Source organism: Sus scrofa, chromosome 9 (genome assembly GCF_000003025.6).
Source record: "Sus scrofa isolate TJ Tabasco breed Duroc chromosome 9, Sscrofa11.1, whole genome shotgun sequence".
Classification (NCBI taxonomy): domain Eukaryota; kingdom Metazoa; phylum Chordata; class Mammalia; order Artiodactyla; family Suidae; genus Sus; species Sus scrofa.
In genome coordinates this window covers 49096343-49122852 of record NC_010451.4, presented here as the reverse complement: position 1 = coordinate 49122852, position 26510 = coordinate 49096343, and the positions used below count along the sequence as shown (strand labels likewise).

The following is a 26510-nucleotide window of genomic DNA, read 5'->3' as shown; positions in this document are numbered from 1 at the left end:
GGGTGTATATATGTATGTGTATATATATATGTGTGTGTGTGTGTGTACACACACATATGTATGTATGTGTATATGTATGTATATGGGTATACAATAAATACATACATATGTAATTTTATAAGAATGATGTTTGTGTTTACACAATTGTATACATTTTAGTATATCCTTAAAATGCAGGTATATGTTTACATACACATTTAAAAAGTAGACAAGAATGCAGGAAACTGGAGTTCCCATCGTGGTGCAGCAGAAAAGAATCTGCCTAAGAACTGTGAGGTTGTGGTTCTATCCACCGCCTCGCTCAGTGAGTTTAAGGATCTGGCATTGCTGGGGTGTAGGTCACAGACGTGGCTCAGATCTGGCATTGCTGTGGCTCTAGCATAGGTTGGCAGCAACAGCTCCGATTAGACCCCTAGCCTGGGAATCTCCATAAGACAAAATAAAAATTAAAAAAGAAAAGAATTCAGGAAACTATAGTCAGTCTCTTGAGACAGACTATGCTAGAAGATAATATACGAAAGGGAACGTATATATATATGTGTGACTGGGTCACTTTGCTGTACAGCAGAAATTGGCACAACATTGTAAACCAACTATACTGTAATAAATTTTTTTAAAAAGGAAAGTTTTATGAGAACACAGCTGCCAAAAAAAAAAAACACAAAAAACAAAAAAAAAAAGGTAGATAAGAGTGCTTTCTTTAGATAACTAGTAATGCCAGACAGAAATTCTTCTCATAATTTTTTCATACATTGATTTGGACCGCTTCATACTTTATAAGACTCTCTTATAAGTCTTTTACGCCTCAAGAAGGAAATTGATGAGCAGGAGACTAAAGTGAGAGACAAAGGAATTGGGAACCAGCTTTCCTGACCCCAGGCCAGTGGCAGTGTCTTTGACCACAGGAAATCTTCTGAAGAGTTTCTCTGTGTTGCTCATGGGGTCACTTTCTCTAGTGATCACATTATAGAGATTTTTAGCAGGTGTGACTTTAGCTGCACTTACGAAAGTCATGTTGGCTAGGAGACAGCTTGTTCTGCTGGGCATGTGCAGCGTGTTCTCATGGTTCCTGGAAGCTGTGGTGGTTTCCTTGCGGACAAATTCAAACAGCATAATTGGTGGGAGACCTGGGAGTCCTCACAGTGTGACCCTGAGTGAGTTACCCATCCTCCCTGAACTTTCAGTTTCCCTTCCTATGAAATGGGATGAATACTAATTTCTTGCCCCTTCCCAGCAACATGTCTTCTTATTGGCCAAGAATCTTGTCAACATTTCTTTGTTCCACTCAGTGATTAGGAGATTTTGGAGACAAGTGAACAGGGATCCCCTTCTTGTGACCTAATCTAGGGCCGTGAATTCCACCACGCTGAGACGCTTAATGTTTTTCCTCTCTCATTTGGTATATTCAGACTCCAAATTGCTTTTAAAATCAGCTAAGACACTCTAGGTATCTTCTAAATCCAAATTCCATGTACATCATAACTGTTTAGATAATTAATGGAATCTACACAGAGAGAGGGATCATACGATTTTAGCATTTCCCTGCAGGAAACTTAAGAGTTCATCTAGTCCAACCTTCTCATTTTATAGTGGAGGGAACTAATGATCTGAGAGGAGCAATGTCTTGTCCAGGGTCACTGTGACAGAGCTAGGGCAGAGAACCCCTGCCTCTTTAACTTTCAATTCTGTATTCTTTCCATTGGTTCATGTGTCTTGGGACCACAGTAACCAGAAATAGAACCTCAAGTTCAAGAAAGCAGACCAGACAAGGGTGTGTAAGTCTTAATGTTCCCCAGAGCCAGATTCCAACTCCATGTGCGCATTTTGGCCAGCGGGGCTGTAATATCCTCGTGAAGGATGGAGGACTCATGGTTGCCAAAGCCTCCTCTTTGTCCCTTCTCATCCCCTAAGACCCTGCCCAGACTCTGCATCTGATTGAACTCCCACTTTTCTGTATTTATTTGGACATGGTTGCATTTGCACTTTATCCTATAGCTCTTACATTTTTATCTTCTTCTCAGCTTTCATCATTTTATAGTCAGCATTGACTGAGGGTGTGCCTGGTGGAAGTCACGGTGCAGTGGGCTGAACACACAGTCTCTTCACACAATCACAGTACAACGGGTCTGAGTGAGAGCAGCTCACAGAGATGGGGGGCTCCTGAGAAAAAAGACCGAAGTCACCCAAAGGAGCCAAGAAAGACAGTAGATGGGACGATAATTCTCCTTTTCTGATCAGCACAGGAAAACTCATTCTCTGCAGTGGTATCTTTCAGAGTAATCTTTCTCTTGTTTTCAATAAAAGAGGTCAACTGACTATGTAGGATTGTTTTCCCCCACCTTCAGGTCCACCCCAGTCTTAGATACCTTACCTGATCTCTTTGAACAGAGCTGTTGCCTGATATTTCAATCAGTTTTTACTTCACAGTGAAAAAGAATCATCACAGCCCAGAGACACAGGCCCTTGTATGTTAGTGGAGGGGAAGAGACTGTCCTCCAAATGTTTCCACTCCTACTTCAGTTTTCTGATCTGTTTTCTCTATTTACTTTCCTTTTAAAAAGACATTGACAGCATTCCCGTTGTGGCTCAGGCAGTTAAGAACCCGACATAGCATCCATGAGGATGCAGGTTTTATCCCTGGCCTCGCTCAGTGGGTTAAGAATCCAGCTTTGCCACAAGCTACAACCTATGCAGCAGATGCAGCTTGGATCCAGGGAGGCTGTGGCCATGGTGTAGGCCACAGCTGCAGCTCCAATTTGACCCCTGGCCCATAAACTTCCATATGCCACAGGTACAGCCATAAAAATAAGTAAGTAAAGAAATAAATGATAACAGACACCTAGATGTTTCCTAGAAACACCCAAAGCACTATTAGCCTTTTAAACAGAATCTTAACACCATCCAGACGTGTTTAATTTTCAAATTTCTTTTTACCCTTCCTTATCTTAGAACGTTTATCTCTTTTCCATACATTTTAAGATGTAGATTTGAGTAAGTAAGCGCATGGCAGGAGAGGAAAATCATCCCTTAGAGGTTTGCTTGTCTGCATATCACCAGTTGCTAGGTCTGTGTTCCATAACATTGTGACCCTGGATTATATTAAGTTCCCAGAAAAGGACAGAAGTAACAATAATTTTGTAAAGCCTCTATCACATAGCAGGCACAGTTCTAAGCACAGTAGAGTCAAAATCAGCACCTGTGCAGGTCAGTCCCTTGCAGAGCTAAGCCCATAGACCACCCACAGGCCCATATACTCAACAGTCCTAACTTGGGGCAGTCAAGCTATCACAGTGAATCATTAAAGACTTAAGAATGGCAAGAGGATTTACCCAGCCTCCTCTCGTTTGAGAGTACCAGTAGGTCTCACCTGGTTTGCTCCAGGCCAGTCTGCCTCGGAGCGCACCGTCCAACATTCCTGGAGGGTAAGGCATCAAACCCCAGAAGGGGAGCCCAGATCCCCCTGACCTGCTTCTCTATGGTCCTCATGCCCCTGTTATTTGCAGCGTGGAGAGACTCCTTGAGAAATGTCGAATGTGCTGAATATAAAATCTCCAAGGCTGCGGTTCCCACCTTTAAAACTTGCCTCCGCTTCTCCCCAGGGTGTTCCCTGTTCATCGCTCCCTGTTTTCATCTCAGTGGGAATTCTGATACTGCCACTGCACCTCAGTCCCCAAAATGTGTTTCAAAATGTTTCTGTATTCTTTAAGTTTGGTTAATTCTGCACACTCATCGCTTTTGAAACTCATGTATTTGACAAATGCTCACGTAAACGTAATTGTATCTTTTTCAGGCTCTTCCTGACTGTACTGTCATTAGTTAACCATGGGAGAAAACCAAGGTGCACGATAATTATTCATGATACCTTGGATTTACACAAACTCACTCTGGGTGAACTTGAGGCAGATCATTCATATTAGCTCATCTTTCCTACCAGAGCTGGGTTAAGAGACCTAGATTCTATTCTTGGTCCTCTAAGAACCTTCTTGGGGAAATGTACTTAGCCACGGAGGGTTGCAGTTCCCAGCTGTGAAACAGGAATAACAATATGAGGATACTTGCTTCCCCTTCTCCTTGTCCCAAACCTTTAGAACATAAAATAGCTTTAAAAGATCGGCAGCAACATCGGAAAGTGAAGAAGGAGGGTGTCTTATCTTTATGTCCATTAATGGAAAGGCAAGAGACAGTATAGGAATTTGACTGGAAACCCGGACGGGTCAGAATTATAATCCCATCTCTTCTTGATGATGGGTCATGGCCCTGGCTACCTCTCGCCTTTAATGGGAGAAAGAACTGTATAGTACAGTATAGCATACTGGAAAGTACTCAGAGATCCAGGGGTGGAGAACATGATGAAAGGGGCCCCATCTTCTAAAGAGCATGACTTTGGTCAGCAAAGGTGCTTCTAGGCACTATGATGTCGTGAGATAAGAACACGCTTGGCTTCCAAAGCCTTCCCCTTCCCCTCTCTCTCTCCTTTCTCTTACGGCCTCCAGGCTTTGCAGTAGTTACTCTGAAAGACAGGCAAACTCGAGACCTAGTTCCTAGCCAATATCCTTGGTCACCTACACTCAGCCCAGCAATCTCAATCTCCCAAAGTCCCTGGGATGGAAATATGCCTCTGCTTGCTAGCCTAAACCTGGTGACTGAATAGTAGGGAATCTAGACCAAAACAGAACTTTGCTTTTAGATGATACACATCATCCAGGAGTAACGATCTTTATAATGTGGGGTTCATTTCTCTTAGTGCACAGGTAATGGGGATCTCAGCTTTTAGAAGGACCTTGGTGTTTTCTCTCTCTGTCTCTTATTTTACCCACTATTAAACAGGAATGAAAGATTTTCTCTTTTACCTTCCTAGGTCGGAAAGGCTGCTGAATTGTACTTCCTAAAGATTGGTTGAGTCAGGCTTCAAGGCACTGGATGGTAGATTACCTTTCAGAGAATTTCACAAACCATATGAGTCCATCAGCTAAACTACAGCCCTTCTAGGGAGTTAAGCTAGAAGCCAGAAAAAGTCTTCTGAAATTCACCTGATGAGGCATAAAGAAGGGAGCAGAATTATTTTACATATTCATATCAAAACATATTATTAAATATATGTACTGAAAGATTATCTTGCCATTGATTTCCCCTAAAAGGCCAAAGGAAAGCAAAAAAGAAAAAAAAAATTTTTCATGAGGCCAAAATCTAAGTAGTTGGCTTGACATTCCTCAGCCTGAGATACTTGGAGCTGGTGTGGGTTTGAGGTATAAAATCTGCAAGAATACTCCTTTTGAGACCACTTGAACTACAGATTGCCTGTACCAGACACTGCTCCCGAGTGGGTCAAAGTCTCATTGCTTTAGGAAAGGGGCATTGCTAACCAAACTTGTAACGCAGCTTCCTCTTCCTCGTCTTCCTAGGAAGAACAGCAAGGAGTATTTTTGTCACTTGATGAGGGACTCTTGCCAAGAAAAGTTAGTTCATGTCTAAAGCACATTTAGAGTTTATGGGCTGGAGGAGACAGACTCTTACCATCCGGCTTTCTCATGAGGGGTACACCAGCCCCGAAGGATGCATCTTTAGAAACTGTGTTCTGAGCTGATATAATTGGAATTACTCCAGCCTAGTGAAGACCATCCCATATTTGGGACCGAATTCAGTGGTGGTGTCTAAGCTCAGGACATGCATGTCAAAGGACAGATTGCATGCCATCCTATTCCCCTTGCCTCGGATGAGGACCAGCATAGAAGCTGGCCCACCTGGGACACCACTTCTACCTACTTCACTAGTCTTTCCTGAGGCAAAAGAAGGAATTATCTTTTTATTAGAAGATGTTATGAAACCCTGGAGCCTTTAGGTCAAATGGTCGTGGACTACTTCTAGCTTCTCAACCTCCTTTTCTGAAATGAGGGCATCTGAGCTGGGTTGCTTATCTCAGATCTGGACTTTCCCATACCCTCTAGAGTGTAAGAGCCCTCTCTCCCTGCACATAGCTCAGAACAGTTCATGGCCATGTTACCCTGGATATGTAATCACTTGATGTTACCTCCTAATCCCCAGAGCAGTGAGATTTCAGAGTTCTTCTGGCTTCAAACAGAAATGAAACACCTTTGGAACTCTTAGAATGGACAAAACAAACCAATTGGCTATTTTTCAGAAACACAAAACATGAGTATAGGTGGGACCTTCACCCGGTATAGTCATGGACAATGGGCTGCAATTGACCATTTATTAAATGCTACTTTTATGTGGCATTTTACTGAGTATTATTTCAAGGGTTATTTTGACATGAATCCCACTCTCTCCAAAAGTTACTATCAAGATCCCACTTACATTAGTGTAAAAGTTAATTTCAAATCTCCTTGGTGAGCTCCTGCCATGTGCCAGGCGCTGTGCTGGGTACTGGGAATAGAAAAGTTACCACAACAAAGCCTTTGTCTTCATTCGCCTTAGAGTTTGGAGGTGGAGACAGCATAATATTTAATTAGGGCCAGTACCACAGCATCTTCTATCCTCTCACTAAGGAAGTCACACCACTTACTATAAGGCCTGACATATCGTCAAGGACTCAGTAAATATTTATTGGATAAAATGAATTTAGGTGAAAAAAAGGAATAAATGCTGAGCGAAAGTATAGGGTGCTATGCAAAATACAAAGAAGGAGAAACTTGACTAGTTGGCGAGGACTCACTACAGAAAGTATCGTTTACACTGAGCCAAGCAATGAAAGAAAAGAATGATGAAAACACCAGGCTTATGGTGTCAGACCTACATTCAAATCCTAGCTGTGTCACTCATGAGCCTGGCAAGTCTAGCTACTCCAAACCTCATTCTTTGCATCCATAAAATACTGAGGGCCGCAGTATTAGTATTAGGGCCACACCCGAGGCATATGGAGGTTCCCAGGCTAGGGATCTAATTGGAGCTGTAGCTGCCAGCCTACACCACAGCCACAGCAATGTGGGATCTGAGCTGTGACCTATACACCACAGCTCATGGCAATGTCGGATCCTTAACCCACTGAGCAAGGCCAGGCATCAAACCCTTGTCCTCATGGATACAAGTCAGGTTCATTAACACTTGAGCCACAACAGGAACTCCTGGCTTCAGCTCTTTTTAGGTGCGTTTTCAGGAAGTGCCCTGCGATGACCAGGATCGCTGGCTGTGTAAACGTGGATAGAAAAGGGTGGTACTGGGGGAGACACCAGCGGCAGCTTTTGAATTTTCAATCCAAGACATGAGATAGGACTATATTTTGATATGGAAAAAAAATGTCCAATGAGAGGGCCCCCCAAAAAGGACATGGTGGTGGCCAGAGGAGAGAGAAACTAGGACATAAAAAGATTTTAGGCACAAAACTTGAGGGCAGAGAGAACTAGAGGTGTTTAAAAAACAATGATGGGGGAGGGAAAGCCATTGATTGGGCCTTTGAAACCCCGCCAAGAACCAAGAGCTGGGGCAGTGGCAGAGGGGAAGGCCAGGTAGGGCAATTCAAGCGGAAATCTGGCTCCCTCCAGCTCAGCATGGAGCAGGCCTAGAGAATTTGCTGCAGTGGGAGGTGGGGCCAGTCTGGCACAGTCTGTGGGTTTGAAAGGAGCTGGGCGGGTTGGAGAATGCCAGTCAGCTTTTGTCGTTCTGAGCTCAGAGAGGGGGTGACAAATACTGGGCTTCAGGTCAGAAGCCTGGCTTGGGTGGCTTTTGGAGAAAATTTCCCTCTGCTCCCAAACTCTGAACATGCAGTCCTCACACCACAGGCCTCCGATCACAGCTTCAGCACCTGTCTCAGAGGCCATTCTCCAGGAAGGGTTTCAGCAGTGGTACCTATTGGCTGTCTTACGGCGCCCCTTTCCTTTCCTATGCCCTAGAGACCATGAACTGGGCTGAGTACAGCATCTTTGCATACCTTCCCTCACCACCCCCCATGCTTCACATCTCCCAGACTCCTGGGGTTAATCCCCAAGACAACCTTGCTTTGAAAGAAAAAATGTGGTGAGCCTACTTGAAGATTTGGAGCCCAGAAGTCTCTTGTCTGTCCTGCCTCAGCCAGACCCCAGACACCAGGCTCAAGGAGGTGGACGTTCACAGAGAAAGCAGCAGTAAGTTCTTGCTGTTGTTTGTTTTCAAGGCTTGGTTGCTCTTCAGAATTAGAACCCCCGAAAGCATAGGTCTTTCTTTTTCTTTTTTTTTTTTTTTTCCTTTTCTTTCCCCTCTCTTTTTTTCCTCAGCAAAAATTTATAATATATCTCCTTCCCCTCCTGGGGGTGAGTCATAAAAGCAATTGAATTAGAAAGCACTCCTTCGTCGCCTCTCATAGCCTGCGTTAAAGATATCTGAAGTTGATCTGTGTGCGCCTCTTCTCCACATGGTCATATTTGAACTGTGTCTGCATTTGTGAAAATAAATTGTACTGATGGTGGTTCTCCAGAATAAACACTAAATAACTGGCTGATTGATTGTAATTATGATGAATTTGTCCCAGGACTGGCAGGGACGTCTTCGTTGGGGAGTTTTGTGCCTATTTGCTGCTCATCAAAGGCAAGGATAGACAGACTTCGGAACAAGGGTGTGGTCTCGCTGATTCAGCTTCCTTCCCAGCCCATCTCGACTCCCGCCTTCTGCTCCTCCTCCTCTCACCCCACTCCTCTGATCCATCCTGAGGCGGCTGTCAGGGCAACAGCATCTACCTGTCTTTTTTCTCACTGCCTGTGTTAGACTCGGTCAGGTCAGAGACCACTCCCCGTAATCAAACTCATCACATTTGTGATCTCAGCATATTTTCCATCCAATCAAAATCTCCCTCAGCTTCCCCTACCCTGGGATTATTAGTCAACAAAGTAATAACAATAATAATACTGCATTTAGAAGCTCCTTAGCATATTTCATCTCTGAATGTCTTACAGATGTTAACTAGTTAATCTTCATGACACTCTATCCAGGAGCAGTAAATATTATTAACCATGATAGAACATATATATATATATATATATATATATATATATATATATATATATCTGCGCTAAGGACAGCAAAATAGTTCACTTATTTATCACGGCTCACTTGATATAGTAACTGGTATTTTTTAAACACCCATCATAGATACAATAATTAGAGATGTGCTTTTGTTAACAAAACCACTACCCACTTCTAGCGTACCCCTGGGTACTAAATAATTACCCACTTTGTGTGGTTATCTAGCTCACTAATTACCCACAGAAATTGGGGTCAGGTGTTAACTGCTTGAAATAAGTATCCTCCAAAGACATCGCTGAGTTGTATAGAGAAAATGATGTGTTCATAGCAAAACTTTTATAAGTTACATATTTGTATGTCTTAGTAAGCAGAGTGCATACAGATGGGGACAGACTAGCTTCGCATGTGAAAAATCATGCTGAGCCATTCTTGCCAATATATAAAGGTTTAGGAGGGTCTCTGGAAATTTCCTTCTCTGTCTACCTTTCCTCCTTGAAGATGAGTGCAATCTGATTCCCATAATCTGGACCTCATGTAGGAGTACGCTAAGACAATTGATGTTTCTCGTTAGGAATGATTCATTTTGGTGTTACAGGGAGGCACCCAGTGAGTCAAAGATTTTTTTTGACAGCTCCACCCTTTATGATTATTCTAGCATGTTTCTTTTTCTCCATCAGTCTAGTGCAAACACCCTATTAGCCAAATTTGAAAAAGATTCTAACCTAGTCTCTGGCCCCTGCCAACCATCTCTTTCTCCTTCCCAATAATGACAGAAAAGAAAAAGAAAAAAAAAAAAAGTATTACAGGAAACCCAACACTATGATTGTAGGTCTTTCTCTTTTTGCCTCAATTTGTTCTGCTTTCCTCTCTTCCCTCTCCCTTCTTCCTCTCTCTGCATCTCCTTCTCATTTGTGCTTTTTCTTCTCCTTTTCCTTGGCATCCAGCCCTGCTTCTGCAGGTCTCACAGTCAGAGACAAAGCACAATATCTGAGTTGAGCACAAAGAAGCTACCTTTAAAAACATCGACTTGGAAGAAACCTGTAACCTCAGCTCCCTCCCTCCTTCCCTCCCCCCTTGCTCTCTACAGAACTGCCGTTATATCTAACACGGTACAGCCTGTTGTTTGCATGATTCTAGCCACAAAAACCAAGTGCAGCTGGCAATATATCCACTGTTTGTAGATAGGTAGAGACCCTCATTTTCAAGAGATACCTGCCTTACAGGATCCTTGTGTAGCTGAGCGTTTAAAATGTGTGCCAGCAGAAATGATAGGAGATGCTCCCATAGTCAGTTTAGGATGTCTTTCATTTTTTCTCGTGCCACTTTTTGGTCATCTGAAGGATTCCTTATCATTTATTATGGGACTTTGGGCCAATCATTGAAATGTGTATGGATCTGATGGGCATTTGAGGAGAAATGCTTCAGGAATAAGGAAGATGTCTGCAGTAGAAGCGAAAGGCTAGGATGAGCTACGGTGACTGCTAAGTTCATTTCAAAATCCAAGGGAACATACGTGGTAATCAGTACACATGGCAGAGTCAACGCTCCAAACCCAGCCATTGCAAGGGACCAGAGTTTTAGCATTGTAGCCATCACATGCCTTAATAGCGTCTGTGTATTTTAAATACAGATTTGAATCACTGCTCTTTTATCCTTCTGAATGTCGGTATCAAAGAAGTGTTTAGGCATTGTTGACTTTCTGTCCATAAAGAAAACCCACCAAGATTTCCCAGATATGCATACATGTTTTTTAGATGCCCGTGGGATACCGACAGAACAATTAGGCAGAGAACTGCACTGTGCTTGCTCCTCTTTGCTCCCCCCCAACACACACCACCTTTTTTTTTTTTCCCTTTTAGAAAATGTGATACCTGATCTCTGGCTCTAGCAGGCTAAGGATTTTTTTGTATTTGTATAAGACAATGTCTGGCCTTCCCCCTAACCTGCTGGTGTATTTTTGGTCTCATTAGTAGTCAGGGAGAAGCCTTAGTGAAGCCTTAGTGCATCCGGTGCTGGGAGTCAGGGATAAGACACACGACAACAGAGAGAGGGAGCGGGCGAGAGGATATTAGAAGAGAGGCTTGTCTCCAAGATATGGAAGGAAGTGAGAAATGACAGGACCGCAAGCTTTGTATGGAGGAGCCGGTAGGGCGGGGGCGCCGAGAGGAGCGCGAAGTGGGTTCTCAGAAGCCGTGGAAGAGCTAAAGGTGATTAGAGGGGATATTGATTCCTTATTCTGCCAGAGATTTAAGCAGGCATGCGAGGAATCTGCACCATGGTTGGCAAAAGGAGACCCACTGCCTCCTGTAACCAGACACTCGGGCTTTCCAGGAGCCTAGGGAGAGAGCGGAGAAGAAAGGGGGCAGTGTGGTCTAGGAAAATTCAACTTGTCGCTGATTTGTGCCTGATGCTTGCTGTCCGTCAGCAGCCTCCCTTACAATCTTTTTTTCCTCTCGCTCCCTTTTTTTTTCTTGCCTTCTCCTTCTTCACTGAAGCCTAGGGGAGCCAGTAAAGATTAAATGTGCTTTCTCAAAGGCAGCCACTTCATGCTGCTATGTCGAAAGGGCCATTATTATTATTTTTTTTAATAGTAAAAGAAAAAGGGAGAGAGGTTGAGAGAGAGAGAGAGAGAGAGAGAGAGAGAAACTAGGTAGGATGATGACGGACTAGCTTTTCTGAGAGCGAAAGGAAGAGAGGGAAGGGAGAGAAAAAGGAGAGACCTTAAGCTGAACGGAGGATTGTGCCTGAGAAGAACCTTAGAGGTGAGAAAAAAAAGTTGTCTTGAAGATGGGGGATGGGGGTGGGGATGCTGAATAACCCTGTACAGAGGGAAAAGAGACATAATTTAGCTGTCTTGCTGGTATGATTCTATTTTGGAAGGGGGACAGGGTTGGGGGGGGGTCCTGGAGCTTTAACGGTTTTTAGTTGCATGCGGAAATATACACAAAATATTTAACATTTTTCCTAAGTGCCTGAGGCCCCCTCCAGTGCCTTCCTCGCAGGGGCTGCTTTGTCATTCTCTTTGACTAGCCAGCCATCTACCTTGCTCGGGCTGGAATAAAAGAAGAAAAAAGGAAAGAAAGAAAGAAAAGGGAAAAAAGGAAGAAAACAATTTTCAAAGATTCATCTTTCCATGCATTTCCCCTCCCTTTCGTTTCATTTTTGGAGGCGGCGCAGGGGCCGTCTTTGCACAGGAAAAGCTCAGCTTCCAGGCAGACAGGGGAAGCGATGATCATTCAGGTACAGAACTGGTAGCTGTCTGCGAAGATGGAGGGGAGTTATGCTTCGGATTCCTCCGAAATATTGGCACAAGGCTTCAAAGGATCCGCAGCGGGAGTGGGGCGGGGGAGATGCGCCTCCCTGGCTCGCACCCACCCCTTCCCACTCGCCTCGACCAAGTGACAGCCTGGTGCTGGCTCGGGGTGATTTGGCCTTGGCTTCAGCCAAGCAGCTGATGCAGAGGAGGCCCGCGCGCAGGACTGGCAAAGTGCACACTAAAGAAGGAAGAAAATTCGAAAAGCAGCCCTGGGGAGGGTTCTCGTTCTTATAAAAACCTTTTTTTTTTAATTTTTTTATTTTTAACTAAATAGTCTCAAAATTTGATCAGTCCCAGTCTTGCCCTCCACTCCCACCGACCTGCCGTTTATTTTTTCTCTCTCGTCAAAGCATAAACTACAGAGTTACAGTCTCTAGATTTGGTGTATCGCTTCCTGCCCCCGCCTCCCCCTCCCCGCCCAGTTCTCAGTCCTCTATTGAAACACCTCGCCCAGGCGAGCGCACTGCGAGCTCACATTTCCCCCCCTTGCTCGGAAGGTGCTACAGGAGGCAGCAGCCCGGCTCCACTTCCAATGGGTGAGTTTAAAATGCTCTTCCTATTTATACTTTCCTAGCCTCCACATCCTGCTTCTTGGTCTTCTCCTCCTAAAAACCTGATTTGTATGGTTTTGCATGCGGCATGCTTGCCCAGGGGGGAAAGAGATGCCTCGGATTTTCTTTCCCGTCATCGGTGCTAGTTGTAAATTAAAGCTTTGAGGACACTTTTAATCCCTACTGTAGACCATGGTTTTAAAAACATGGGCATTTCTGGGTCTATTCATACTATTTTCCATTTTAGTAAACTCTTTTGCCCAAAGCTTCAAAGAGTTTTCTCAGATAGAATGGCGATTGTATGTTCAGGTATGTATATGCGCCCAAAGACACTGCGTTTGTGTGTATGTATCTACTGTATTTCAGTGGAATCCTGATTTTGTGAGCTCAGGCAGCGAGGAGAGTGAGGGAGTACCCTGCCACCTGTTTGTTGTCTTTTAGCCGTGACCCTCGGACAGAAATCGCCTGTCATTCTTGTTTTGCTTTGTTTTGTCTCAAGAAAGAACAATTTACTGCGCTCCTCTCAGTCCCTGAGACCCTAACTTGTGATGTTTACCGTTTAAATCCACGGGTTAGGCTCTTGGGAGCTGCGAGCCGTGCCCCTGCATCCTGGAAATTTGGTGGAACTTTTTTCCTTGAACGCAAAAACAAAAGAAAAGAAAGTTTGTCTGAAGTGCTTGAGTGCACCTCTGAGGTTTTCATTGTTAGGTGGGATCAGGTGACCAGAAAGTGGCAGCCCCTGGATTTCTGTGAAAGTAGGTATCTGTTCTGTTAAAACAGCGTGTTGCTGCTGTGTGTTTGCATGTACATTACTGATGCCTGAGGCTTGTGGAGCTCGTCTTCCCTGGTCTATTCCTTGAGAGCAACACGCAGTACTATCCGAGCGTAACAAGAACAGCTCAGTACCTGGTGCTTGACCTCAGAACATATCAGCTGAAGTCCCAGCATGCCTCATGCCTGCAACTTTTAAACTCAACAGTTAATCTTCAGATTGTGCCTCGTGAAAATGGGCATGTGGACCCAGTCTCTCTTCAGTGCCCACACATGTGTCATGTATGGCTAGACGGTGAACACACAGACACAAATAGGGGCAAACCAAGAGTTTGAGCTAAAATATTGATAGGCTAAAAATTCTTCCCTTGCTAGACGTACAAGAAGGATGGAATTTATGGCGTTAACAAAGATTAAATTTGTATTGCTCTGTGAGATTTTAAAAAATAAAAGAGCTGTAGCCTCCTTGCTTGGCATTGATTTTAAAATATTATGCACAATGAGTTTAAAAGTAATAGGGATTGGAAATGTATTTTTAAACATATAAAAGGAAAGAAGAGGAGATATATTTTTAAACATATAAAAGAAAACAGCACATGAATGCAAGTATTGTACCCTTTAGAAGTTATCGGTGGCTAATAGTCTTCATTTAAAAACTGGAAAAAAGAAATTGATCAGGATTTAAATTCAATCCAACAAAGCTATTTATAAAGCAAATCATCCATTTGAAGTAATCTTCTCTTAAGGTAATTGTTAGCATTACCTAGTTTGTAGTTTTCTCAAAATGTAACTTTTTATAACAGAATGATCTCCGTGATTTAGATCTATTTCATAGTTAGAGGAGAGAAGGAGTCACTTACCTTTACTTTATTGTGAAAAATCCCAATATTCAATTTCATTTAAACCATTTTAGTACTCTTGGAGCGACGTTTGCCTTCCGTTTTGGAAAATAACTAAATCGACCCTGACTTCAAATGCCGTCTCCTTTTAAAGAGTTTATGTTGGTTATAACCTCGTTTTATACATGGAGTCGAAGGTTAAGGAAGCTATTCTTTTCCTACCTTTTTTAGAGTGTTTAATTGCAGTTTTTAGTCATTGACTCCAAATCGTAGTCAAGAAACCATTTTGTGTCAGAAAACTGACTTGAGAACATGAATTGTACAACAATTGCATTGTGCCTTTTGTTGAAACTGCTGTGTAGTTGTGATATTTAAATATTAGTTTCCAGCCTTTGATAGTCTAAATATGCTTCCAAGAAAAGAGCCCTTTGATTTTCAAGTTATCTTTGGGTTTCTATACCATGGATTAATGATTTTCCCCCATCTTTGCTGATGCGTATGTGTAGGCATTTGGAAATTATGGAAAGGCATCTGTCTAACTCATGGATATATATTACCACTTGATTCATATCAAGTATTTGCCAAACTGCTTTTTGCAGTCAAAACATTATCTGCAATTTGCTCTATGAAAATGTATGCCGGGATCAATAAAAGCAGGCTAGATGTAATTCTTCTGTGATCTTAAATGAGAGCAGCGTAGTAATTGAATACAACTGATGCAGTTTATATTCCAAGGTACTTTTTTGGTTCTGTACATGTTTTCAAGTGAACTGCCCATGTCCTGAGGTTGCTATCATACGATTGATCACACAGGCATTTAGGAGCACGTAACGACACACGAGATTTTATATTTCCACAGGGAACTGCTTCAGTGTAAGGGCAGGTTTCTCAACACCCTTCTTCCTCACCGAGCCCATCAGTGAAGTTCAGTGAAATGAATAACATAATTGGTGGTTGGTTCAATCACTACCAGTCTAGACTAGCCCAGACGCATCAATTAGAGGGGGCTGTCTTTTAAAGGGAGAGTGCCACCGAAACAAGCAGGGCATTATTGATACTGATCTTTAAAAGTGCAAATCCAGCTTGGCAGATAAAAAAAAAAAAAAAAATAAGGCGGGGAAAAGAGGGGGGCGCATTGCGGGAAGAAAAGAGAAAGAAGTGAACTGGAGCTTTCGGACACAGAAGGACAGGAAGCTTGAGAGAAAAGGAGAGGATAATGAGTGAAATGCAATGCAGCACCTCTTTGCAACACACAGTTACAATTCAGGACACAGGACGCCCTGGTTCACCTTATTTGTAACTAGATTCTCCCCCACCACACACACCTTTTTTTTTTTTCCTTTAAATTCCTTTTTTGCCTCTGTTTCCAAAGAAGTGCCAGCTCAAAACCAACGCAGTTAGAAATTGAACAGCTCTAGGAAGCTCTGGTGAGAATAAAGCCAAGCCAGACCAAGCAGCCAAAACTCCTTTTGCAACATTTTTCCCCCAAAGAAAAACACGGATGATGTTTATTTTTTGAGTCTCTAATTCTACCTTAAAAAAAAAAAAAATCAACTGTACAAATGAACAGTACTCATTTTAAATCCAGCACCTGGGAAGTAATTTTATGGGCAAGACACCTTTAGGTAAACAGCTCATAGTTTTGTGTTGAATACAGTAAAATTATGAAGAGTGTAACAAAAGGCTTTGGTAATTTGGTGGGGTTTTTTTTTTTTTATCTTTTGATGATAAAAGACAGATGATTTGGAAAGCTTAGGAACACATCAAGCCCCAGGGAAAGAAAATGTTTGATTGGTATTAATTAAAACACTGCTAATATATTCTAATAAAATCAAATTTAACATTCTAAACTAATCCGCTTGGTATGTCAAAGGAAAAGAAAAGTATTATCTTATTTGCATCTCTGCAATCCAAATGCATTTGCTCATTCAGCAGAATTAATTTTTATCACCAGCCTGTTTAATCTCCTCACAGATTCAGCCAAACTTATTCTTTCGAACTAAAAAGGATCAGGGTAGGGAATCTAGAAAGGTACGGGGAAGACCAGCGCCTGTATTTAGTACTGGCTTTATATTTTATGATGTTTTTTTCTCTTCGTTCGATGTAATGGGGTGTGGAGGAAAACCGTGAGTCTGCAGCGAGAATGATAAATGGATAATTTTTCCTCTTTTTCTCCTACCTACTGGGTTATTTAGGAATTCCAGTGGCCAAATTATGTGAGTGGCATTTATTTACATGAGTGATGTGGGACTGTTGATTATATCTCATTTATTTCTGATTTCAGAATCTGTTTTATTACAAATCCGTAATGAAAAAAAAAGGGGGGCTCTTAAACCAGAGACCAACTGCCTTTTCTCAATTATCTTCAACTGTAGTCCACTGAAGAGAAAGTGGGGAGGTGAATGCAAAATTTTATTCACTGAGAACTGAGTTCTTTGTTTCCTTTTAAAGTCAAAATTGCTACAGAAAAATTCATACTTTCATGTGGCGAGTTTTTACGCTCTTTATTGTTCAACTCTCACAATGGATAAAATTGTCCCCAAATGACATCATAGCCAAAATGTTTCTCCTCTCATTAGTCTCCCATGACTATGATATCATATGTAAATATGGGCCTCACAAAAAAAAAAAAAATGAATGGGCCGTAAATACTGAGGACCACATTTGTATATTTCAAAAGCAAGGCATTCGGCACTTTCTCCAGGAGATGTAACACTACTGACTCAACTACTGAGGAGCTTGCTCCATTGCCTTTTCCAGTTCTTTGACGTAAAAGAGCAGTCGCAGTTCGGTTTCACATGTATTGTTCTATAATCCAGGCAATAAATGCTAATTAGTAATGCTCAAGGATCCGACCATTCAGAGTAATTATCATAATTTACTTCTTCCTTGTTAAAGACATTGCTTGCTGATTAAAAAAAAAATTAAATCGTCGTTTTACCATCGCACTGCAGTGGAAATACACTGGAGAGATGTGCAAGGTATAGGAATATCGCTCTGGCTGTGCTCGAAGTCACCGGCCTGTGCCTCTTAGCTTATTCCAAATGGAATTGCAACTGGATTTCTCAAATGAAATTCATGTAAATGCATAAAGTTTTGCATGTGTACCAGGAATGTATGATTTTATTTTACAAACCCCAGGGCTCCTTCTTCCCCGCCCACCCCCTTTCTAAAACCACTTACTGAGCAGAACAAAGGAAACTGCTAACTATAGAGGCATCATTAAGTGTGAACAGCAACAGCGTGATAAAGTATGTGATATGACAACATATTTCATTGCACAAAAGTGCAGATAATTAAATAATTCAATACTAACCCTGACTAATTAGCAGAAAGATCTTTAAGGAGGAATCGAGAAAATGGATTCAATCAACTTGAATAATAAGCGCCATTCTCCAAGATCACAAATACATATTTGGTTATTTGGTGATTGATTGATTGATGATTGATACAGAGAGATGAGGACAAAAGCCTGTTCCTCACAATGGATCTTGGATCTGGTGTCCTCTTTAGGACAAATTAATCATATGTTTTAAAAGAGCAGCATTAAATGTAGGGCTCTCTTTTCCATCAAGGGTATAATCCATTGCACATTTCTCTCTTTTCAGTTAATCCAAAAAAAAAAAAAAATCATCAACCCCTTAGTTTTTCATATCATTGCCTCAATACTTATGTTGCCTCCCCCACATTTTCTAAGGAGGCTCTCCTTTAAGTTTGTTTCTCAATGCTCGAAGCAAATAAGGATCCTATGCCCAGAAGAAACAGAATGAATAACCATGCTGAATATTATATTTGGTGGAACCTTCCCCTTTTGCTTTATATATCAAAGGTAATACCCCCCGTTCATTGTTCATGGGTCCTTTAAGGAAGAGCTTCAGCTTTTACATGAGGGTTGTAAGCACATTAGAGGAATAATTCCCTTTGGATACTACACAGAAGGAGCCACCTGCAAAATGTTGATGCTGTTATTGAAATCTCAAGTGGAATCAGCTTTCAAAAAATTAGATATTAGATACATCCGATATAATTTGCAATGTGTAATTATACTAATGTGCATATAGTTGCGTGTTGCTTTACATGTTGCCTACTTGAGATTTTTTTCCCCCCACTTGGGCATTTCTCATCATTGGAAATGGCTCCACAGTAGAATGTTTTTAAAGTCAGCTTTTATTTTTTTGAATTCCTTGTTACTTAACATAAGAAGAAAAGAATTCTGTGTGCTCATGCAAGAATGACTATGTCTGACCTAGATGTTAGAAATTAACCATCACTTAAAGGGTTATTAGCATTGTGGATACCTGCATTATTCATAAACTATTTGCTGCTCTTTACTTTTTTAGTCTTTATCTTGACTTTGGGCAACTTGAAGTAATGGAGAATATTAGAACAGTAAATCTTATTCATAAGAAATCCATTTCCTTTGTTAGAATAATGAGAGAAAATGCCTGGGAAATGGCCTTAGGCAGAGGTAATAATTTTAATTTAGTCTAAGTAATCAAAATCGTAACAATAACAAACAACTTTTCTATTTTTCCTCCATTTTGCACGGCACACATGATGAATAGCTGAAACTCTGCCTCAGGTCCTCAGTGCACTAACATCACCTTCCCTTTTGGTGTCTCCTGGGCTGGAGACCCCCCTCCCCGAGGAGCTGACCCCTGAAGATCTAGCTATGGAGGAAAAACCCAGGCAGAGCAACAAGGAGTTGATTGGTCAGCGTGGCACTTGGCACTTGCTCTGTGCTCAGTAGGTGGAGATGGTCTTGATGCAAATTTGGAGAATCATTACCATCAGATCACAGAGGGACCCTGAGCACAGCGATGCAAGGCACCCGATTTACACTTATACATCCAGGAGATAGAAAGGATTCTGAGGGAGGCTCTTGTTGAGATGATACATGATAGTATTTATTCCGATTAAGTAGGCAGAGGCCCCAAAGAATGCTGATTTGTTAAACTTTTGACTCATACTAGACACCTAGAATTTGGTGGTTAGCGTATTTGTACTGTTTGTTCCTCAGCATTGATTTTGATCATGGGGTCCACATTATAAAAGAGACATTTTTGCAGGAGCTCTATCTTGGCAATGCTAAAGCAGTACGTTGACTGACTTTTCATCTGCTCATGCGGACAAGGACTTTGTGTTATTAGCTCCCCAAAGGAGTCCCACAAAAATTGTGTCAAATATCTTTCCTTGCAACAGTAGCACTTTAGTTGACTCAGAAGTGAGCCTCATACACATGTATCAAAGCTTAGCACCCCACCTTCCCATTCTATGATCACGAAATAATAAATTCTGAAATCTTTAAGAGGTTTATTTATCCGTCCAGGAGCAGTTATGACATGCTTGATCAGAATGGAAAAACACCTATTAACAATATTTAACATTAGGTTATTTTACAGGTTTTAAGAAAGATAGATAGATGGATAGATAGATATACTGCCATCTAGAAAGAGAACCAACACATATCGGGATATACTGCCATCTAGAAAGAGAACCAACACGTATCCAAAGTGTTTAGTGCAGTAAGAGGCTTGTGTGGCAGTGTATCCCCTTTGATGCACCTAACTCATTATGCATCTTCATTGTGCTAACATAATGAAGAGGCTGACAATAAAGGCTTTCATTAATTTAAAATCCACCTGCAAAGTATATCTCATTCATAACAACTTTTGTAGAATAAAAGAAACATTAATAAAGCTCTTCCCAAATATCCTTATGTGTAAAATGAGTGGGGTGGGATGACTTGGTCTCTCAATTCTTTTACAGCGAAGAATTTTGGAAGCTTCTCTAGAGCACAGAGGTAGACGAACAACTTCAGGACCCTTGACTCTGGAGTCTGTCTGTACCAACAGCTGCCCTGTAAAGTTATATTTGATTCCACCCGCAGGTGCTGTGTTTACTAACATATTTTCCTTGATGCTAAAACAGTAAAGACTGAAGTTCATTTTCAGGAAGGGCAGGGACAGAAAAGAGGAACAGCCGAAGAACTAAAAAAGATACCCAGTGGGAGAAGGAAATTCTTGGTCTGAGATCTAAGCCCATTTCCTTCAACATTAACATAGAAGAATCCCAGACAAGCACCTGCCTTTCTATTTTAAGACTATCATCTTTAGTCCTTCTGCCTTTAGTAATTGCTTGCAATAGCCTTTTGGTTTTTTTTTTTTTTCTGTTGGGTTTGATTTTCTTTGAGTTTCATATTCCCCTTTCCACTTGATGCATTTGGATCATGTTAACATCCCCTTCAAAAGCCTGCAACCTTACGTTAACATACCCCACTTCCCAAATTAAATCTTATCATGTGCAAAACCTCTTGAACATTACCCCGCCCATTTTCTCAAAGCACTTGGAATATATAACTCTTCTTGAATTAAGCAAGCCTGCTCTTCCGGGCTTTCAGATCTTTGAAGATGCTCACAGCCAAGCTTTTCTCTCTGCACACTTGCCCCTCCACCTCTTCAACATGTCAGAAACCTTTCTTTTCCTTCCCTTGCTCCCTGCTCCTCCATTCTTTCTCTGTCTCTCCTCTTCTTCCCCTCCCTCCCTCATTCCTTCCTTTCTCCCTCCCTCCCTTTCTTCTTCCTTTCTTCCTTCCCTCCCTTTTGTTTCTCCTTTCATTCTGTCAGTGGGCACCCTTTGTCATGCTGTGAGCCAGGCACTGGAAATACAGACACAAACAAGGAACTGACATCGATTTCTAGCCATTCTCTTGACTTCATTCACTCCTGCATTGCCAAGCCCTTCTGTAGCCACACTTCCTTTATTTTGCGTTTAGTCTTTAGATTTATTTGACTGTGTCCTTAATGTCTTCTGTTCTTCTGTTGTTTTCCTACGTGTCCTATTTCAGTAAGTTGCCTGTTGGGTAAACCTGAAGCTTTTCTGACGGAGCATCTTCTCCAGAGCCATGAATGGGGTGCCCTCACACCCATTCAAGCAGTGTTCTTGCTTGACTGAGTCTTGACCATGGTGAACAATGAGGACAACCTCCGTTTTTCTCGTGATGCAGCATTTCACGTCTCGTTAGAAACAGCCTGGCCCCCAGAGTATCGTTACATTTCTTTATTTGTGTGCAAGAGTCGATGTGATAACTTTCTGTGACATGTTCTGTTATTTTTTTAGTTGTGTTGATGTTCCTTTCAGCCAATCCTATAGTCCCCCCATCTCAGGAATGTCTCCCCAGTGACAGGACACAGACTGCAGAGACCGCTGTACTGGTGGACGCTCAAGCCAACTGTGAAGTTGAAACAAAGGAATCAGGACTCGGTCACCTGAAGACACCTCTTCTGCTAAGCGACACACCCACATGATGCAGTTCAGCCAGTAGACTCTCAGAACAAGAGGCAATCTTTGCAAGAAACAGGAACACTTGAGAATGACTTCTAGATTTCTGACTTCCCTTCCTCGTGTGTATTCCTCTGTTTGTATTTCAATTCTGTGTGACATTCATCTTTAAAAAAGTGTTTTCTGATATGAATATGCTTATCAACACACCCAATTTTTAAAATAGAAAATTTCACACACATGCTAATGTTTTAAGGAACAAAATTCATGCTATGAATTTTAGCCACATACAAGGTTTGACCTTAAGAGTGACTTAAACAATAGGATATAAAGTTATTTTGAAACAGCGGAGTCGTCGGAGGTAACTCAAAGGATAGAATAACGGTGGTAACTCAGAATGCAGCGTGGAAAGGCATTACCCTGTGACACCACCAATCTACCATGCTTTCTGTCAGGCAAGCTAGGTTCTGCCTCTGCAGAGTTTAAGTTTAGTTAGGCAGAGGTATGTACGCTTTTGACAAGATAAGTAACAAATCAAGTCAATAGACAATAACAGTAAAACCAAAGCAAGACAAAAGATGTATGAACAAGGAGCTCAGAGGTGGTCACGTTAAACTGGGCAAACTGGTCCGTTTAGGGAAGAAAGTTCGCAAAGGAGGAGGAAATGAATCTTAAAAGATGTTAAAGATTTCGATAAATGGAAAAGAAGGAGAAAATCGAGTCCTTTAGATGGATGTGGTGTTGTGAGCAAAGTCCGGGAAGACTACATGTAATTTTAGGGAATTATGATCACACATGTCTAGTTGCCTTCACCCCAGACTTTCAGTGCCAGTGTGTGTGTATGTACATACGTGGTAAAGACTTCATGGACACATTGTCCCTCTCCCGCTTCAGATGTCGCCTAGAATCATAATTGTATTTCTTCCATTAAAGCACGTGAGAGTGGCGATAACAGGAGGATTTGTGATTTTTCTCTTGGCCTGATAACAATGGATGTTTATTGAGTTCTCACTACATTTTGAGTATTTTATACATTAACTCTCTGAAGCCTCACAACAATCCTGCAAAATTTATCCCCATTTTACACTAAGAAAACTGAGGTTTAATGAGGTTAAGTAACTTGCCAAACCACCACATCCAGGTGTCACAATCAGATTTGCCATCGCAAAGCTCATGATCTAAAGCACTAAGTCAAAATACTACGACCAACATCACAATATGACCACTTCTCTAGTCCTTGAGATTTTTCTGTGGTAAATGGTAACAATTATCTTCTCAAATTTTTCAGTTTTCTGGTTAAATTACACTAAAGTGATGGAACGTATTTTTATCATGACAGAAATTGGAGGGGAAATGGGGTTTATCAGCATTTTAGGCTGCTTTGGTGGGTGTCCAGCCTTTGATGGGACTATTCATTTTGGTGAGCATGAACTCTCCACTTCTTGAGAATGAAAATAGAAAGTGAGGGGAGCCTAAAGGTCATCTATACAATGTCCTTTTCTACAGGTGTTGTCAATCCATGAAGTTAGAGTGACTTACAGAAGATCCCACATTTGCGTGTAGCAAAGCAAGGTCCAGAAACCATGCCCTCAGCGGCTCTTAAATAAACAACTGCATCCTGCCTAAAAGAAATGTGAGCTTGAATTTGATCAATGACAACATTCCATCTGGGTGATCAGGGGCGGCATGGAACCTAGTAGACTGCTCAGTTTTGCACCTCTCTGGCTTCTCACCTCAGCGTGAAAAATAGCTATAGCTCTGGGCTGACATCTTTAGATGCAGGAATTGTCAGTGGTCCATCCACACAGAACATACAATGGCCCAAGTTATGTGTACAGTGTCTTCAATGATTTGGAATTCTCAGTTCACCTAAACAGATCTTCTCATGAGCATTTCCTGAACCAATTTTATGCACAGTATATATTAGAGCTTCCACATCAAGATTTAAACACGACTGTTTCGCTAGTTCTTATGTTTTTGACGGTATCAGTGGTTCTTTGCTATTTTAACCTTCACTTATCCAGGTGACTAACTCAAGAATACTTCAGCAATAAAAAGCTGGAATTGAGGAAACCTTATTCTTTACCAGCCCCTTCGCCTTCAGTTGGCATTCAGTCATGCCAAATAGAGGGGTCAGCTGGAGAACTCAAATTTGAAATGCAATTTTGTCTGAAGTCCGTTAAGCTGTGTTTACTTAAGGGCAAGCTTCTAGATGTTTGAAAGTACCTGAATATTTAACTGTTGTAAATTTCCAGTTAGATATCTGGCATTGTTGCACTTGGACCTGCTGGTGGCTCAGGTCATCCTATTTTCAAAATGATCATTGGCCATGTGTCACACAATTCTCATTAAGTGAGTTCATAGAGTTTTTTAAGTCGAGCCAAGCACAAAATGTGACTTTGTTGACATTTTATGAGACTTTGTCATATGTCCCCTGAACCCCCCAATAAAAGCACTGTTGCATCAACTGTGAACTTGTGTTGATTTCTTGGAAGATTATGCTCTCATAATTTGTATGTTTTCACTAGTGTGTATCCAAGCTAGTGTCAGGATCATTAAGGAGCAAATCTAATATGATGGGAAAATCTAAATTTAGAGGCAATTTCTAAATTGAAGTGGCCTTTCGATAAGTGGCACAATCATCTACCCAAGTTGGAAAGCAAGGCGTGATCCCTTTTCTCTTTCCGCCTATCATGGCCGATAAGGTATGTCTTTATTCTTCTTTCTATTTTTATTTCTTCTTTTTTTAAATTTATTTTTTGTCTTTTTAGGGCCACACCTATGGCACTTGGAAATTCCCAGGCTAGGGGTCGAATCAGAGCTGCAGCCACTGGCCTGCACCACAGCCACAGCAACATCAGATCCAAGCTGCATCTGCGACCCACTGACCGAAGCCAGGAATCGAATCTGCATCCTCATGGATACTAGTCAGATTCATTTCCACTGAGCCACGATGGGAACTCTGTTCTTTCTGTTTTTATTATTTTTATTTTTTTTGCCACACGCAGAGCATGTGGAAGTTCCCAGGCCAGGGATTGAACCCATGCCACAACAGCGACCCGCAGCCACTGCAGTGACAACGCTGGACTTGTCCCTTGCCAAGCCACCAGGGAACTCCTCCTCTTTTCTGTTTTGAAATGTGTCTCCTTCTTTCCATCCTCTCTGCAGCTCTCTTAAGACAGCTCTCATATCTCACCTGGCCTCCAGCTTTTCCCTTCTGTGGTGCTGCCCAGTAGCACCCAGGGAAATCTCTCTAGACCACATATATGATTATATCCTACCACACTTTCAAACTTTTCACTGGCTTCTCATTGCCGTTTAAATATTATTACACCAAGAGCCCTTCCTACCCTGGTTCCTGACCACAGCATTCCTCTCTGGACTCATCAAGTGCCACTGCTTTGGTAGGTTCTTGCCTTTCCCTAATGTCTTCTTTGTCTTCCAGGCTTTCTCATGCACCACACCTTCCAGACTCCATCTCTTTTAGGTCTCATCCTAGAAGTCATTTCCTCTTGGAAGCCTTCACCCTGACCAGCCACTACCCCTAAGACCTGCGTCCTCACCTAGATACTTTCATAGCATTCTTACTAACCTCATACTAGCGCATATCACCCAGATTATGAGAATTTATATACCAGTCTCCTCCATTTGAATATGAGATTCTAAAGCTAACTTGTTCCATAGGGTGATCGTTAATGATATGTGGCTACTTCAGTTTAATTAAGTAAAATTAAAAATTCAGTTTTTCAGATGTACTGGCTATGTCTCAAGTGCTCAATAGCCATATTGTCTAGTGGCCACCACATTGAACAGGACAGATATAGAACAATCCCATTGTTGATAAGGTTCTATTGGACGGTATTGTTCTAAAGATAAGTACTGTGTTTCCTTATCATGCCATCCCCTAGGCTTGCAGCTTTCTTTCCTCAGTTTGTCCTCTGAACCATGGAGTGAGCAAAGAAAAAAAAATCATTTCAGTGACTTTTTTTTCAATTCTCTCAATGATGATACATAACCAAAAGTATACTGTATGTGTAGGAAGGAAGTTCATTCATTACGTGTAAATATGTATGGTTTGATTCTAACATGAAACCCTCTTTGAGAGAGTGCAGTAGCTTATCACGGTGCTTGGCACAATTTAAGTACTTTACAGGTATCTGCTGAATGAATGATGCATCTGGATTGTGTTTTACTTAGTTTCACCTGGATGTGTGGAGTCATGTAGGAGACATGTCTTTAGATCCTCAAGAGCCTCTTCCCTAGAGATACGGAGATGCTTGCCTCAGAGTCATCCCAAGGTTAGTTGAATTGTGTCAGTGCAATAGGAGTGCCCTTTATTTTAATTTCCTTCCTTGTTTTCATTGGCAAACAAAAGTGGAGGATTGAGCACTTGTTCAGTAAATAAGATCAAAGTGAAAAATGGATCAAAGTAGATACTAGATTTGATAAACCCTATTTTTTTTAGGGATGGCCAATGTTCACTGAAAATGTTAATGATTTCCTGTTAATGTACTAATATACTAGACACTTTGTTAGGTCATGAAGATAGAGGAGGGATCAAGATGTACATAGTTCTTTAGTTCATAGTGAAACAACATTAAAAGCATTATGTCAGGTCCTTTCCCTGCATTGTGCCCAAAACAGGAGTTCTCAACCTTAACCTTGGCTGCACCTTTTCACTGCCTGGTGGGTTTCAAAAATATTGATACCTGGGTCCTTCCTCAAAAGGCTCATTTAATTGGTATGGGTTGTGGTCTGGAAATTGGGATTGGTTTAAAGCTCCCTGTGTGATTGGAATGG

General features: G+C 41.7%; 1 long non-coding RNA gene and 1 other non-coding gene across 2 annotated transcripts; both read left to right on the top strand.

Moving 5' to 3' along the window:
* Positions 340-24184, top strand: LOC106504205. Its single transcript, XR_002335697.1, has 2 exons — positions 340-12804; positions 21277-24184. It is a non-coding gene; the product is annotated as an uncharacterized LOC106504205 (long non-coding RNA).
* MIR125B-1 (microRNA 125b-1) lies at positions 13339-13418 on the top strand. The gene has a single exon (NR_038579.1). It is a non-coding gene; the product is annotated as a microRNA 125b-1 (primary transcript).